The following is a 16,859-nucleotide window of genomic DNA, read 5'->3' as shown; positions in this document are numbered from 1 at the left end:
AATCGATATAGCTTCCTATGTCTGCAAGTTCTTGTATAAATGTGAAAATGAATTTGGTTGAAGTGTGAATAGATCAATAGGACAATGTTACTTTTATCATATAAAGCTATCATAAAAAAATGGGTGTTGTTGTTAACAATTTTATAATGACAAATTATGTAGGATTTAATTACTTGTGCAAATGAGAATAATAAGTTCATCAAAATTGCATGTATTCAAGGGTGCGGCCTTATGCTTTAGTGACTGTAGCAAACAACTATTTCTGCCCAATTTTTGCAGGTCCATTGTTTTACTTGGCACTTTTTGAAGAATAATATGCTTCTAAATTGGTAATAGTAGTTGTTCTTGTTGCAACATTCATTATACAATTCTCATGATTGAAGCATTGTCATAATAACTGGGATTGAAAATTTTTAATAGATTGGAAATGTTGTTGGGTCAATATATTTTGTGATTACATTTCATAAACATATCATATTTATTGGATTTAGTGATGAAGAGAGACATATTCTTCCCTTAGTTACCTTGCTATAAGTAGGTTAATATTCATACACCTATATGTGATCAAAATTTTAAGCTCTACCACCAACCTAGGGATCTAGGCATGTATCCAAGGTCGGAGCTCCATGACCAATGCCACCCTCCCTCTTCAAGATCTAGACATCAATAGATAGGCCGACCAAATGTCCTCCCAAGCATCTTGCCATAAGATGCTTCATCTCTCCCTATCAATTAAATCAGATATATCCATTTGTCCAAACATGCTTCTGTTATTTCTTGTAGCATCGGATGTGTTCTAACCACAAAATTTGGTGCAGAGGCTGGACTACATGAGATCTCCAAAACCCAGAAATCATTTCTGGAAATTCTGCCTAGAAGTGTCTCAATTAGATTATTAACAATTTTTTAAATATTTCCTAAGTCTAAACTTAGGGTATATCGTTAATTAATCAGTGTTAATTGAGATAAGGCGAGAATAGTCCAGAAACTCACATGGATCGATCTAAAGATGATCTTATTCATTGATTATGTTTTAATCTTGGTCGTTGGTTCTCCAACAGAGTATTATAAGAGGAGGTCGATGTGGTGATGGAGAATACGCTTAAGCAGTTCGATTTCTTGGCAAATCGATTTCCTGAGTAGCAACAGTCAATTGTCGAAGAGTCCCAACGATCGAAGCAATGAGTGAGGGGAAGCACAGTGATCCGAAAGAAGATTTCTAGACCCCGAGAGGCAGCAGCAAGAGGGCCGAGTTATCCCAGTGAGGAAGCGTAGAGCATTGCGCAGTAGCTTCAGAGAGGGCAGTTCAATTTACTAGAGAGAAAATCGTTCTCAGTTCCAGAGTGTAAGGTCCCACCTTACCAACCATCAATAATATAGAGAAGTAGAGGTCACATTAATCACTAATACTCAATTTTTATTTTTTTTTGCATTACGAACCTAATTATCATGTAATCATGTCCTTTCATCTATTTCAATATAAGAATATGACATAAGAAGTAAGGGAAAATTTTCCCTTAAAACCAATTCCAAAGCACATTTCCTCTCAAGTTTAAAAGATGATAGCATGTGTTTTTTTCATACTTATACATGTACTCTACATAAGAGTGGAAATAAATTCCACCATAATGTCATGTGTGAACAATTAAGCTAGATCAACCTATTCGATTTCCTAGATTATGCTAAATGAGATCCACCTATTGACTCTTGATATCATAACTACAAAAATATCATGCTTCTATTACAAAAATCACATATAAGTGTATGAGTATTAACCTACCTATAGCAAGGTAATTGAGGGAAGAATATGTCTCTCTTCATTAGTAAATCTAATAAATATGATATGTTTATGAAATGGAATCACAAAATATATTAACCCAACAACATTTCCAAATTCATCATTTAAAAATTCTCAATCTCAATTATTAAGGCAATGCTTCAATCATGATTTGTATAATGAATGTTGCAGCAAGAGCAACTATTGTTACCAATCCAAAAGCATATTATTCTTCAGAAAGTGCCAAGTAAAACAATGGACCTGCATAAATTGGACACAAGTAATTGTTTTCTACAGTTATTGAAGCACAAAAATGCACCCATGAATACATGCAACTCAGACGAAACTTATTATGCTCACTTGCACAAAATCCTACAAAATTAGTCACTGTAAAATTGTTTCCAACAACAACCCCCCTTTTTCCATGAAAGCTTTAGATAATAAAAGTAACAACTGTCCCATTCTCTATTCACACTTCAGCAAATTATTAAATTCATTTTTCACATTCATACCAAAAACTTGCAAACATAGGAAGCTACATCCATTAAATAGTCTAATCATAAATTTCTAGTACATAAAAAAACTACGGTAGTAAAACATTACTCTAACAATTTATATGCACAAAAGCTACAACCATTCAGGCCTTTTGACAAACACTTAGCAAACATGCAATCTACAGCCATTGAGGCCTTTTGACAAACATTTTGCAAGCATGCAATCAAAAGCCATTGAGGCATTTTGTCAAACACTTGGCAACAATGAATTTGAGATTCTTCTTCAACCTATTTATCTCATAAAATTCAAAAATTGAAACTTCAAATATTGGCATCTTGAAACAGGGACTAAATAATCTTAGTCTTTCATCAAAGACTCGATAACAGGCACACATAACTAACAGCAACAATCTGCAAAATCGCCCAGATTTATGATCCGGTTTTTGAATAGTGTTCTTTTTGTAATCAAATCAAGGGTTACAGATCCATATAGCACGAAACCACATGGATGTATTTTTAAAAACTAGCAAATATGTTGACTCCAAGAATTTCATTTGCAAATTTTGTCAAACAGATGGCATGCAAGCTTGAATATACAGCTATGCAAAACAAATAACAACCTATAATTAAATTATAATTACTTATGTATTGTCTAAATTCCTTTCAACATCATTTCATCCACTACAAGTGAATTGAAAGGCTTTGATATTCATCAAGCATTATTCATTCAATCATTCCTACAAACCCATGGCAAGCATCCTGAACTATTTCAATACATAATTATTGAAAATTACCTCAATGATTCTCTTTAAAACTCTTGGCTTCCATCTCTTTTTTTAGCATTTTTATTTCAAAGGCTGATCTAGTGAATCATCCTGTAATTTCAGGTATGCATCGATTTCATGCTCTAGTAGGCTGAAGAGATAGTCAACTCCAATCGTTGAGAATATGATCCATATTTGATCCCTTAACTAACTCATTTGAACCATCCGGTTTTCCACCCAAGCATACACAGGGAGAACTTCTCCCCCTAGAACCACCTAGCTATAAGAGCTCACAAGCAGTACCAAAATATAGCAGTGGAGAGATATACAAGGCCAGCTAAGGAACATAAGTTTTACTTCCTCTTAATTCCACTCATTTTCAACTCCATTGGGTAGAGATACTTAGTAATTTAGATTAGCATTTGGCTACTCTCCAAATCTCTCCCTCTTCAAATAAAATAGAGTTCTCACCACAAAAAAATGTTTATCTTCTAGACATGTTATTCTCTTAACAATTTACAAGTTAATCAAATTCCAAGAAAGCAATTCATCAAGTTCATAAACAATATGAATTTTGACTCGATCGCCTAACTATCAATGGTTTAGAGCAGTTCATGAATTCAATCCTCATAATTTCTCTAATTAATTTAGTTAAATAGAATTCCACCAATATGCAATTGATAAATCATTAAGGAGACTATTATGGCATTTCCTAGACCTAATTTGTCTTAAGCCAATAGAAAAGATATTTCATCAAATTATCACAATAATATTTTTCTACATTTCAAGAATTTGAAAATCAATTTAATTCTACCTAAATCCAACATATACAAAAGAATTACAATACTAGAGGATAGATACCTAGTTCACACTTGACTCCATATATCAAAATCAGTTATTCCAAACATTCTAAACCACCTAATGGTGTTCACTATACCAATCTTAGTATCTTCATTTGTAATAAAATGAAAATAATGGATTTAAATCTCAAGCAAATTCATGTTATGAGCCTCTATCCATTTAACTTTAATTACACATAACCAATCCTCCCTAATCATGTCTATAAGATTTCATCAAAATAATTTATTCATTCCAACAAGAAGAATTACTTAGCTCATAGATATATGTGTGTATGGATTCCACACCCATACAATACCTGATAGATATATGCTAGTATGGATTCCACACCCATACATTAGCTCATAGATATATGCTAGTATAGATTCCACACCCATACATAACTTGAGGAAAACATAACCTTCAAGTGTTCCTTAAAATGGCTTCCACAACCATTCATGCACAGGTCATTTAAGCCTCTTGTTTATTAGGAAGGCCATACCACAACTTGGTATTTGAGTAATTTCAAGTTATATAATGTCAACCCAAACTACACAAAATCATGTCAAAGAAATGATAGGAATTTCATTCTTACTCATTAATAATATATTACCAAATCATATTTTAACACCAAATTAATGCACATACATTACTCGTGAATCTACATTCACAGTTAAAAGTGACATCCTTCAAGGTAGATTTTGTTAAGTTTCCATTAATGTAGATAAGAAAAGACTCCAAATTAACATGATGAACTCAATCATCACGTTAATTGAATCTCAGCCTTACACTTGTTACACATTACCAAAGCATACACACCAAGGTCATCATACTATAGTCCATATTAAGCCAATATTTTTCTTAGAAGATGTTGGGTCGCTATAATACTAGTGATTACCCCATTACTATTGTAGTTATAACCCTTATTTATATTGTTGTGCCCCTATTACCCCCATATTGTTATTTTTGTGCCCCATAGAATCCCTCTATTGTTATTTTTGTGGCTTTATATTATTATTGTTAGGTCGGCTGGATTATATTGTGACTCCTTAGACTCCTATATATAGAAAGGAGGTTTTGTCATTTGAATCATCCAAGAATTGTTCATTTACGTAATGTAAAGGAGGTTGCCCCCTCGAAGAGGCTGAATTCTAAGGCGTTGATCTATCTTTTCTATCTTTTCTTGAGCTGGTTTCATAACATTTGGTATCAGAGCTTTGGATTCTAGGGTTTTGCTGCTCCAAACAGGTCATTGTGGCATTTTCGCTATAACTTTTTTTCTGTGACGTTTCAGAAGTCGCAAAAAAAACCCATTTGAGAAGAAATCGTGTTGAACCTTGGGTCCGAATTTTAGAGCTTTTCGCGCGATATTTGCGGAGATATGATCTAAGGAAGTTGGTCTTTTTGCAGACTCCTGAATTACATTCAAAACAGGTGACCTGGGGAAAATCGTCATAACTTTCTCTCTGGGGATCGGATTGAAATTTCGTAAGAAGGTACAGAAAGAGGACGGACTGTAGTTTCTTGTATGAATTTTTCAGATCCAAATATCGAAACAGTGACTCGTGGCACGTCGTACAAGTTTGCTCTACTGAACTAGTCTATAATCAAGTCACTGTGGGAGATTTCGCATAACTCTTCCTTGGAAAATCCAATTTGGGTCAGACTTGTGACATTGGAAAGAGGACACAGAGGGCTACTGCAGGTCACAAATTCAGAACTAGATGATCGAAAAGTACAGAGATACATCAGAGGCAATATCGAGCTCCTACAAAGTGAAAAAAGGTGTGTAGATTTTCTTAAATTTTTGCTTAAGCTTGGTTTGAAAATTTATTTTGAAGGAATTCAAAGGGCATAATAGAGCATTATTATCGGTAACTGATGCCCCGAGGAAAGAAAATGCAAACACCTAGTAAGGAACCTGAAAGCTCTAGCATGACTCATGAAGAAGAAGAAGAAATGCTATATGATATATCAAAATTACAAGAACAAGTGCAACAAGTGTCACTTGCACAAAAGGCAACAGAATCTAAAATGGATGGTTTAAGGAAAGATGTAGAAGCTAAGATGGATGGTTTAAAGAAAGGTGTAGAAGCTAAGATGGATGGCATGGAAGCTAAGGTGAATGGCATGGACGCTAAAATTGATGGCATGGATGATAAGATGGAAGAATTGAAGATAAATATGAATAAGTTGCTACAAGAAATGGTCACTAAGGGTGAAAGGGTACTAAAGGAAACTCATGATGAGAACAAAAGAAATGTTAATCATGATTCCATAGACTCTAATGTTGGATCAAAGACTCACCATGTTCCAAAAATCGATATGAGGAAGTTTGATGGCAAGGATCCCGCCACATGGATATTACAGATGGAGCAATTCTTCGATCTCAATAATGTGCAAAACGCACAAAAGGTACGTATGGCAACTGTATATTTGGAACCAAATCAGTTTGTATGGTATCAATGGCTTTGTTCTCGTAAACAATTTATCACTTGGGCAATTTTTACGGAAGAATTGATAGCACATTATGAGGATACAAAAAGCAACACTTTTTTTAGCCAATTGATAAGTCTCAAACAAAAGGGTTCAATAATGGAGCACATTGAGGAGTTCCAAAAATTGAACATAAGGGTAAAAGATATTCCAGAGGAGCATAGGATTGATGTGTTCATAGGGTCTTTAAAGATAATATCCAACATGATGTTCGCCTTTGGGAACCTGATTCATTAGAGAAGGCATTCAGGTTAGCAAGAAAAATGGAAAGCAAAATTATGGCAACTAGGAAGCATACCACTCACAACTATAAAGACGGAAGTGTTGTTGCCCCTAGTCTTCCACAACCTACAAGGTTGACACCACAACAATTGGAAGAAAAAAGAGCAAAAGGGCTTTGTTACAGTTGTGATAGCAAATACACAAAAGGTCATAAGTGTGCTGAGAAGAAATTATTCTACATAGATTGTGAAGAGGAAGAAGAAAAGGAGCAAGAAAGGTCAAAAGAAGAGGATATACTCCAGGAACAAAGCCTAGATGAAGAACAAATAAATCCGACCATATCTTGTAATGCATTGGCGGGAATTACCACTCCTCAAACCATCAAGATAGAAGGACAAATCAAGAAGAAAAAGGTAATAGTGTTGATTGATTCAGGAAGCACCCACAATTTTATTCATTGTAGGGTAGCAAAAGAATTGAATTGCTTCCTATATCCAGCACCAGAGTGTCAAGTGATGATTGCAAATGGAGGAACAATAAATTGCTCTGGAAAGTGCCATAATATCAAGCTATCCATGGGAGAATATGTATTGACTAGCCCAATGCTTTCCATTCCAATGGGAGGTGTTGATGTTGTACTAGGAGTCCAATGGCTACAATCCTTGGGTACAATAGCTTTTAATTTTCAAGAAATTTTCATCAAATTTTCTATGGAAGGAAAGGAAGTTGAATTAAGGGGTATTGCAGGGAAACCAGGAAAGATAATCAGCTCTAATGGCATGACAAAGCTTCTAAAAAAGGAGCAAAGAGGTGTAATTGCACAATTATGTTCGCTAGATGTTTCCACATTGGAATCATCTATTTCTCCAGATCTCCAAAAAGTCCTGGACAATCATTCCAAGGTATTTGAGACTCCCAAAGGTCTCCCACCTATGCGTGATCATGATCATGCTATTCATCTGATTCCAGGAAGTGTTCCTCCAAACATCAGGCCGTACAGATATCCCTATGTCCAAAAAAGTGAAATTGAACGTATGGTTGCAGAAATGCTAGAGGCTGGTATAATTCAACCAAGTCAAAGTTCTTTCTCAGCTCCAGTAGTATTGGTGCACAAGAAGGATGGATCATGGCGCATGTGTCCGGATTATAGGGAGCTCAACAAGCTCACTATTAAAGATAAGTTCCCCATTCCTGTCATTGATGAATTACTGGATGAATTGCATGGATCAATTTACTTCACCAAGTTGGATCTTCGTTCGGGATATCATCAAATCAGAATGAAGATTGAAGACATTCTGAAACGGCATTTAGAACTCATGAGGGTCATTATGAATTTTTGGTCATGCCTTTTGGCCTTACCAATGCACCTTCAACATTTCAAGGTTTGATGAATTCAATTTTCAAACCATTCCTTAGAAAATTTGTGTTAGTATTTTTTGATGATATACTAATCTACAGCAAGTCTTGGAAGGATCATGTTGAACATGTTGACAGGGTGCTACAACTATTGGAGGAGAAACAATTATATGCAAAAAGATCCAAATGTTTCTTTGGAGTCCAGGAGGTGGAATATTTGGGTCATATTGTATCTCATGAAGGAGTTTAGGTAGACCCTAGCAAAATTAAAGCCATTAAGGAATGGAAAATCCCCACATCCATAAAGCATCTGCGAGGATTTCTTGGGTTGACAGGGTATTATCGCAAGTTTGTTAAGAATTATGGGAGAATAGCAGCACCTCTAACAACATTATTGAAGAAAGATTCATTTTCATGGACTCCGGAAGCAACAAAGGCCTTTGAACATCTTAAAGAGGCAATGTGCCAAGCACCGGTTTTAGCTACACCGGACTTCACAAAAACCTTTATTGTGGAATGTGATGCTTCAGGAAATGGAATTGGTGCTGTTCTAATGCAAGATGAAAGACCCATTGCTTTTGAAAGTCGTCCAATCAAGGGAAAGTTTTTAAGCAAAGCTATTTATGAGAAGGAAATGTTGGCAATACTCCATGCACTTAAGAAATGGCGACCCTACCTAATGGGAAGACACTTCAAGGTAAAAACGGATCATGATAGCCTTAAATACTTTTTAGAACAAAGATTATCCTCTGAAGAGCAACAAAAGTGGGTCACAAAGATGTTGGGTTATGACTTTGAAATCATCTACAAAAAAGGGAAGCAAAATGTGGTGGCAGATGCACTCTCAAGAAAGGATGAGGATGTGGAAGCATTGTTGTGTGCCATTTCTATTATCCAACCAGATTGGATAAACGAAGCAAGGGAGGAATGGAAGAATGACGAAGAAGTGTGGGCACTTATTCGAAAGCTACAACAAGATTCCAGTACTTCTGATACATTTAGCTGGCAAAATGATTCGTTATGGTACAAAGATCGCTTATACCTCTGTAAGAATTCCCAGCTAAAACAAAAGATTCTTATGGAATTGCACACTTCTCCCTTAGGAGGGCACTCAGGATTTTTAAAAACTTACCACAGGGTTAAGAAGGAATTTTTTTGGGATGGCCTTAAATCAGATATTCAAAAGTTTGTGGCGGAATGTTTGGTTTGCCAGCAAAATAAAGTTGAAACAATTAAGACATCGGGTCTATTACAACCTTTATCCATTCCAAGCCAACGTTGGGAGGAGGTTTCAATGGATTTTATCACAGGTTTACCCAAGTCTGAGGGAAAGAGTGTCATCATGGTGGTAGTTGACAGACTTACCAAGTATGCACACTTTTGTGCATTATCACATCCATTTAAAGCCAGTACAGTTTCTACTGCATTTATGGAAACAGTTCAAAAGCTACATGGAAACCCAAAGATTATTGTAAGTGACAGAGATCCCATTTTCACTGGAAATTTTTGGACAGAATTATTTTCTTGTCTTGGTACTCAGTTAGCTCATAGCTCATCTTATCATCCTCAATCTGATGGGCAAACTGAGATAGTAAACAAATGTTTGGAAGGATATCTTCGTTGCTTTGTATCTGATAAACAGACACAATGGGTCAAATGGTTGCCTCTGGCTGAATGGTGGTATAACACTTCCTTCCATACAACAACAAAAATGACCCCATTTATGGCACTTTATGGGTATCAACCACCATCCATCACATCATATTTAAGAGAAAATTCTAAGGTTCAGGCAGTGGAACATCACATCGAACATCAACAACAAGTCCTCCAACTCTTAAAGGATAACCTCGTGTTGGCACAAAATAGAATGAAACAACAGGCAGATCAACATCACAGTGAAAGAAGTTTTGATGTAGGTGATTGGGTATTCCTACGGCTACAACCATATAAGCAAATGTCCCTAAAGCAAGCTAAGAAGGATAATAAATTATCACCAAAGTATTATGGTCCGTACAAGGTGTTGCAAAAGATTGGTACTATGGCATACAAATTGGAGCTTCCTGCAGCTTCTCGATTGCACCCAGTTTTCCATGTTTCATGTTTAAAGAAGGTTATAGGTGACAAGCTCCCAATTCAAACAATATTGTCAAAACTTGACGAGGAAGGAAAAATTATATTGGAACCGGAAGCAGTCACAGAAACAAGAACTCGACAGCTACAAAATCAATCAATTTCAGAGTATCTTATCAAGTGGAAGAACTTATCAGCTGAAGATTCCACATGGGAGGATGAGAATTTTATGCAGAAGTATTCAGAACTACTCAAGCGTTGAGGACAACACTTTTTTGAAGGAGAAGGGCATGTTGGGTCGCTATAATACTAGTGATTACCCTATTACTATTGTAGGTATACCCCTTATTTATATTGTTGTGCCCCTATTACCCCCATATTGTTATTTCTGTGCCCCATAGAATCCCTCTATTGTTATTTTTGTGGCTTTATATTATTATTGTTAGGTCGGCTGGATTATATTGTGACTCCTTAGACTCCTATATATAGAAAGGAGGTTTTGTCATTTGAATCATCCAAGAATTGTTCATTTATGTAATGTAAAGGAGGTTGCCCCCTCGAAGAGGCTGAATTCTAAGGCGTTGATCTATCTTTTCTATCTTTTCTTGAGCTGGTTTCATAACAGTAGATATGATTTCAGCTAGTAAAGATGGCTACTAAGCCCATATCACATTGATAATGATGCATAAAACACAAGGTTACTTGGGAGCGGGAGCGAAAACAGAGAGTGGGAGCGGGAGCAACATTTTCAGAAGCTCCTAGTTTGGGAGCATTTTTTATATAATATATATTTTTTTAACTTTTTTATATTTTGATGCATATATGTCAACAAAAACATGTAGAATGATGAGTTAGATATAAAAAACATAGATTGAACCATATAACAACAATCATCTAGAAGTTATAATCTTCATCAACCACATCCACAAGTTAGTAACATACAACATATTGAGTCTCATGATTCATCAATCTTAAAGTTTCAATGTGACACTAGATTCCTAAGGATGAATGAGTACCTATCCATATCGAAGCACCACCTCATACCCCCTTTCCTTTAAGGTAGAAACTGATATCAAGTTCTTCATCAACCTAGGAACATACAATACATCCCTCACTACCATGGGCAGTCAAAACTCCCTCTGAAAGGATATTGTCGCACACCCAACTGCCTTGACTTTGGAGTCATTTCCGAACTCCACCTTAAGATCCACACCATTCTCTGTAAGATCTGTAAAGTGCTCACGCGGAATTGTCATATGGCTGGAGGCCCCACTATCTATTTACCAAACATTGGTAGATGTTGCACTAGTAGAAAGCAACAAAATAACTCTTTCTCAAACTGAATGGAAATCTCATCTACTTCAGTTGAAGTTGCATCATGTTTCTTCTTCTTCTTGTTAGAACATTAACTTGCATACTGCCCCAACTTATGACATCCAAAGAAGTTGACTTCGCTCATGTCTTTTTTCCATCCACCCTTTCACTTAGCCCCACCTTTAGGACCTTTCTTGGACCTTTTTTTGCCCTTTACTAAAAGAGCCACATTTTCCTCATCATCCCCCTACTACTGACTTGTATGGCTTGAACCCAGTCTAAGCTCCTCCTGCATGAAATCCTCCCAAAGTCTCTCCCAATTAGGCACATTCTCCCTAGCAACACTCCCATGCATGAAGTTATCCCATGGTTTAGAAAAACCATTCAAGGTTGTCATAACCAACTCTAATTCCTCCACCTTCTCACCAACAACACCCAACTCCTCAGCACTTGTGAGTCGTGACACTCTCGTAAAGTATGACATAACTATATCAATTTTAGTCATATCAGTGTTTCTTAACTTCTCTTTCAACACCATCTTTCTATTTTTGTTTGAAATCTGGAATAACTTGCATAAAGAATCCCACATCCCGTATGCAATCTTCTTACTTGTAACATGAGTAATCACATGGTCCTTAATGGCATCAAGGATAATCCTTTTGGATTTAACATAAATTTTGTTATACTTTAGCCAAAAGTGTTACATCCATAGGAGTTATGACAGTCTTCTCAACTATATCCCAAACTTCATATTCCTCAAAAATCAATTTTATCCCTTCTTTGCATAGGTTGAAATTTCTTGCCTCGTCCAATCTATCCTCAAACCTCAAACTTGTAGCTATATGACCTACTCAACTGATAACAAATTCCAACCCTCTTTCCGGTAAACAAACTATAACTCTCTTGCAATCCCAGGAAAAATTCGACCTTTCCTTAAGAACCCAGAAAATTTTGACCTTTCCTTGAGAACCTAGAAAAATTTAGACCTCTGCTTGACAACCCAGAAAAAATTAGACCTTTCCTTGAGAACCCAAAAAAATAATCCCTTTTTCTTCAAAACTTCGAACGATATCAGCGTTTCCTTGAAAACCCAGAAAGATCTTTTCCTTTCCTTGAAAACCCAAAAAAATCTCAACCTTTTCTTGATTGATTTCCCCTTTCAGTATCAATGCTCTCATACCATGTATATTTTTCATTGACCTAATATGATGGTTTTCAATTTCAATAAGTTTTCTCAGTTTCTTGCTTGTCATAGTTTAATGCCCATTCATAAATGTATGCATAAACTATACTTATAAACCGGTCGGTTCCATCATAAATTGGCCAGTGCACTGTCTGGCCAGTCGCAAACCCACCAAATGCGATTTTTGGGGCTTGCGAGGTAGTTTTGAGGGAAACTAAGGGTTGTTTCCCTCCAAAAACAACCCCTCCAAGCCAATAAAAGGAGGTCCCCCTCTCATTTGCCTCACACATCTCATTTGGAGTTTTTGTGAGCATCATTAGGAGCTTGCAGAGTGTTGAGTTTTTGTTGGAGTAGTCATCTTGGAGGCTTGTAGTTGGATTTGGAGCTATTTTGGAGCTAGTTTGGAGTTGTTATTGGAGTTGGCATCTTGAAGAGGAGGCTAAGGGAATTAGTTTGCATTTCCAAGGATTTTCACTTTAAAAATCCATATTTTATTTTTGTCCATGTATTTAATTTTTTTATGTGTTCTATACTATCAATTTTAAGTTCAATTGTTAGTTTTCAAGTCTTAAATTTTGTAGGCTAAATATGCCCCATTTTTTCCCAAATTTATCTTAGGTTTTCCATTTTACTTAGCTACAATTTTTTTTAATTTGCAAATTTCTTTCATTTGCAAATTTCAAATATTTCTAGCCACCATGCCTCCAAAAGCCAAGGACACTACATGGGCTCATTGTGATGTGATTGATGGAAAAATGATATGCAAATTTTGCAATAAATACAATGGAGGGGGTATTCTCAGGTTGAAACAACACTTGGTTGGGATAATAGGCCAAGTAAAGCCATGTGATGCACCAAAGGAAATGATAGGTACTGTTAGGGCAAAATACCTTGCCAAGTTTGAGAAGTTTGAGGAGAATAAGGCTAGGAAAAGGATATCCAAGAAGAAATTGCAAGGAAGAATACAAGCCATGAAAGATGGTTGGTGTGATTATTTTGAGATTCAAGACTCCTCTTCTATCCCTTCCACCAATGACCCATTTCACTATGTTCCTCCCGCTCTTAGGTCTTATCATCAAGGCCAACAATCTAAAGGAAAAAATAGGATGAACATCTAGAGTTATTTCTCAACCTCTACCACCACTGCCTCTACTAATCCCACTTCCTCCCAACCAAGTCTAACTCAATGTCAACCCACTTTGGATGACCATTGGAAAAAGCAATGCAAATAATCTTCTTTTCAATACATTGCTAGATGGTGACATGATGCAAATATCCCATTTAATGTTTCTCGCTCACCTTATTACCAAGCTATGTGGGACTCTATTATAGTTGCAAGAAAGGGCTTCAAAGGCCCTAGTGTGCATGACTTGAGGGGAGCTCTTTTGCAAAAAGAGATTTGTTCCACTTATGAGTATTTGGCTGAGTATAGAGAGTCATGGGACAAAATAGGTTGTTCCATTATGTCAGATGGATGGACCAATGGAAAGAACCGCATTATCATTAATTTCCTTGTTTCTTGCCCTCGAGGAACCATGTTTTTGAGATCAATTGATGCATCTGATAAGGTGAAGGATGCAAATCTCTTATTTGAGCTTTTGGATGATATTGTTCAAGCAGTTGGGAAGCAGAATGTTGTGCTGGTCATCACAGATAATGCCTTAAACTATGTTCTCGCTGGAAAGATGCTAGAGTCCAAATATAAGACCATATTTTGGACTCCATGTGTTGCATTGCATAGACCTCATGCTTGAGGACATAGGCAAAGTGGAGTGGGTAGAAAATATTATAGAGCATGCCAAGTGCATGCTCTACAACCACTCATGTGTATTAGGCCTAATGAGGAAAAAAATTGGGGGCAAAGAGCTTGTTATGCCTACAATTACAAGATTTGCAACTCATTTCCTTACGTTGCAATGTCTCAATTATCAACAAAAAAAATTGCAAAAAATGTTTTCTTCTAATGAATGGACTTCATCTCGGTGGGCTCGTAGACAAGATGGCAAAGACACCAAAAATAAATCTTTTGACAATTATTTTTGGAAAAAGTCTGCAGAGAATATGAAAATTACCGAGCCCCTTAATAAGGTGCTACGAATGGTGGATGGGGAAAAATTGGCCATGGGCTACATCTATGAGGCTATATATGAGGCAAAGGAGCAGATACTGGCAGCTTACAAGGATATATTAGCTAAATATGGGCGTATTTGGGAGATCATTGATAACAAATGGAACAATCAACTCCATTGTCCTATACCGCAGCTAGGTATTTTTTGAACCCAAAGTATCATTATAAAGCTCGGCTAGGAGATGTGCAAGTTGGCGAGGTCAAAGATGGGTTGTATGATTGCTTGGAGCGCATGGTCCCTAACCATTTTGACCAGTTGGAAATACATAAATAACTTAATCTTTTCAGTATGACAGTAGGTACCTTTGGCAAAAACTTCACAAAGATGGCAAGAGATGTGGATCAACCAGGTAAGCAATTCCAATTTGTTTTTTTTTTTTTTGAGTTCAATTGTTTACAAATTTACAATTCAAACTATTTGTAAATACTTGTAAATAAGTAATGAAATGAACTAAGCTACTAATTAATGTCTTTTACTTTGCAGCACATTGGTCGGAGTCATTTGGCTGCCAATGTCCTCTTGCAAAAGTTTGTAGTTAGAGTCCTCAACTAAACTTGTAGTGCTTCAAGTTGTGAGTGCAATTGGTCTGTTTTTTAGCGCATACACACGAATAAGAGAAACCGTTTGGAATAAAAATGGTTAAATGATCTTGTCTTCGTGCAATACAACCTTCAACCAAGGCGCAACCAATTGATGAACAGAAGACCTGAGCTAGATCCCATTGTGTTGGACGATATTGATCCAACATAAGAATGGGTGGATGAGACTAAAGAAGCTGAGTTTGATCCTGATTTTAATATTGACATGGAGTTGAGGGGAGGGGTTGGGGAGGGTGATCCCAATGCAGATCTGGTAGCGCCATTGGAGCCAAAATTAGAGGTTGGATCAAGCAAAAGCAAACAACCAATAGAAGCACTAGTTGTGTAGCTCGACCAACTCGTGCTTCCATTAGTTCTAGTTATATTGTTATTGGTGCTACTACTAAGGTTGCAGATGAGGCTGAGGCATCCTCAAACTCTAATCCAGATGATGTTTATGTAGCTCCCGTTGATGATCCTATGTCTAGTAGTGGTGATGAGTATGGTCATGATGACGAATGATCATGTTGATCATTGATATGTACCTGTAGACTTGTCTTGTAGTAGGTCAATGGCCTCATACCTTGTAACATTGTTTTTGGACTTTATAGGCCATTTAGAACCTCATTGCTTATGTTACTATATATTTTGTCGATGATATGTATTGCACTTGGTGCCATTTTGATATATTCACCTTTACATGGTATATACATGAGCAAACTTTGCATATTTTGTTTCTATTGATTTGGAATCATGGTTTTAAATCTTAAAAATAGTTTTTTTTTTTAATTAAAAAATAATTATTTCATGTAATTTTTTTTAAATTGGTTCATTGAGCTCTAACCAGTCCCGGTTTGACCAGTTCTAGTTTGAAACCCGGTTTATTAGGTGGACCGGCTCAGTCGCCGGTTCCGGTTTTGAATACTATGATCTAGACCAAGGTGCAAGATATTGAAGTCACTTTCGCATTAAGTCAACGTCCAAGAGGAACAGAAAAGGCCCACTCTCCCCCAAAACCAAGGCCCTTCTTTTTAGCACTATTTGCTTTTCCTTTTCACCTGATATTTTGGATGAGAAATATCCTCTTTCAAAATACAAACTTCTGGGTCACAACCCCAGAAATCATTAGTCTACTACATGTGCGCATTGATTGAGGGCCATAGCCCATTAAACCTGCAGAGCAAAGCTTTCTTTACCCAGCATTCCACCAGATCTCATATTTTGATGAGTGAAGCTTGATCATCTGGACATTTGAGGCCTTATCCACTATGAATGCAATAGAGATCCCTCTTCTCAAGCCAGATCTGATGCCAACTCCTGTTGAGAGACAAGGCTGGTATTTAACAAATTGACCCAAGGAGGAAAACCACATTCATTAAAGGTGAAGCTAAGGTACATCTCCACTATACTCTCCTCTTCGTGCTACTTGAGACCCTACATGCACCTTGTTGTTTGTGGAACACACCAACAGTGCACTTCACTAAACAAATCACTCAAATATGTTCTCACATGCCATTACCTTGCTGGGTCATTCAACAATCATGCATTCACTCAGATTGATCACTGGCCCTAGATGGCACCCCTCCAGCATGTTCAGGACCCACCCAAAAGCTTGTAATGATCACCTTTTAGTTCTTAC

The 16,859-nt window shown here is 36.7% G+C and overlaps 1 protein-coding gene across 1 annotated transcript in view; it reads right to left on the bottom strand.

Annotated features, from left to right (window-relative positions):
- Window positions 1-16,859, bottom strand: part of LOC149204349 (uncharacterized) — a 525,276-nt gene that overhangs the window by 217,636 nt on the left and 290,781 nt on the right. The window lies entirely within an intron of this gene.

This window comes from Pinus tabuliformis, chromosome 1_2, assembly GCF_031772625.1.
Source record: "Pinus tabuliformis cultivar Carrire ecotype Pingquan chromosome 1_2, CPIR1, whole genome shotgun sequence".
Classification (NCBI taxonomy): domain Eukaryota; kingdom Viridiplantae; phylum Streptophyta; class Pinopsida; order Pinales; family Pinaceae; genus Pinus; species Pinus tabuliformis.
This window is presented reverse-complemented; position numbering and strand designations above follow the sequence as displayed.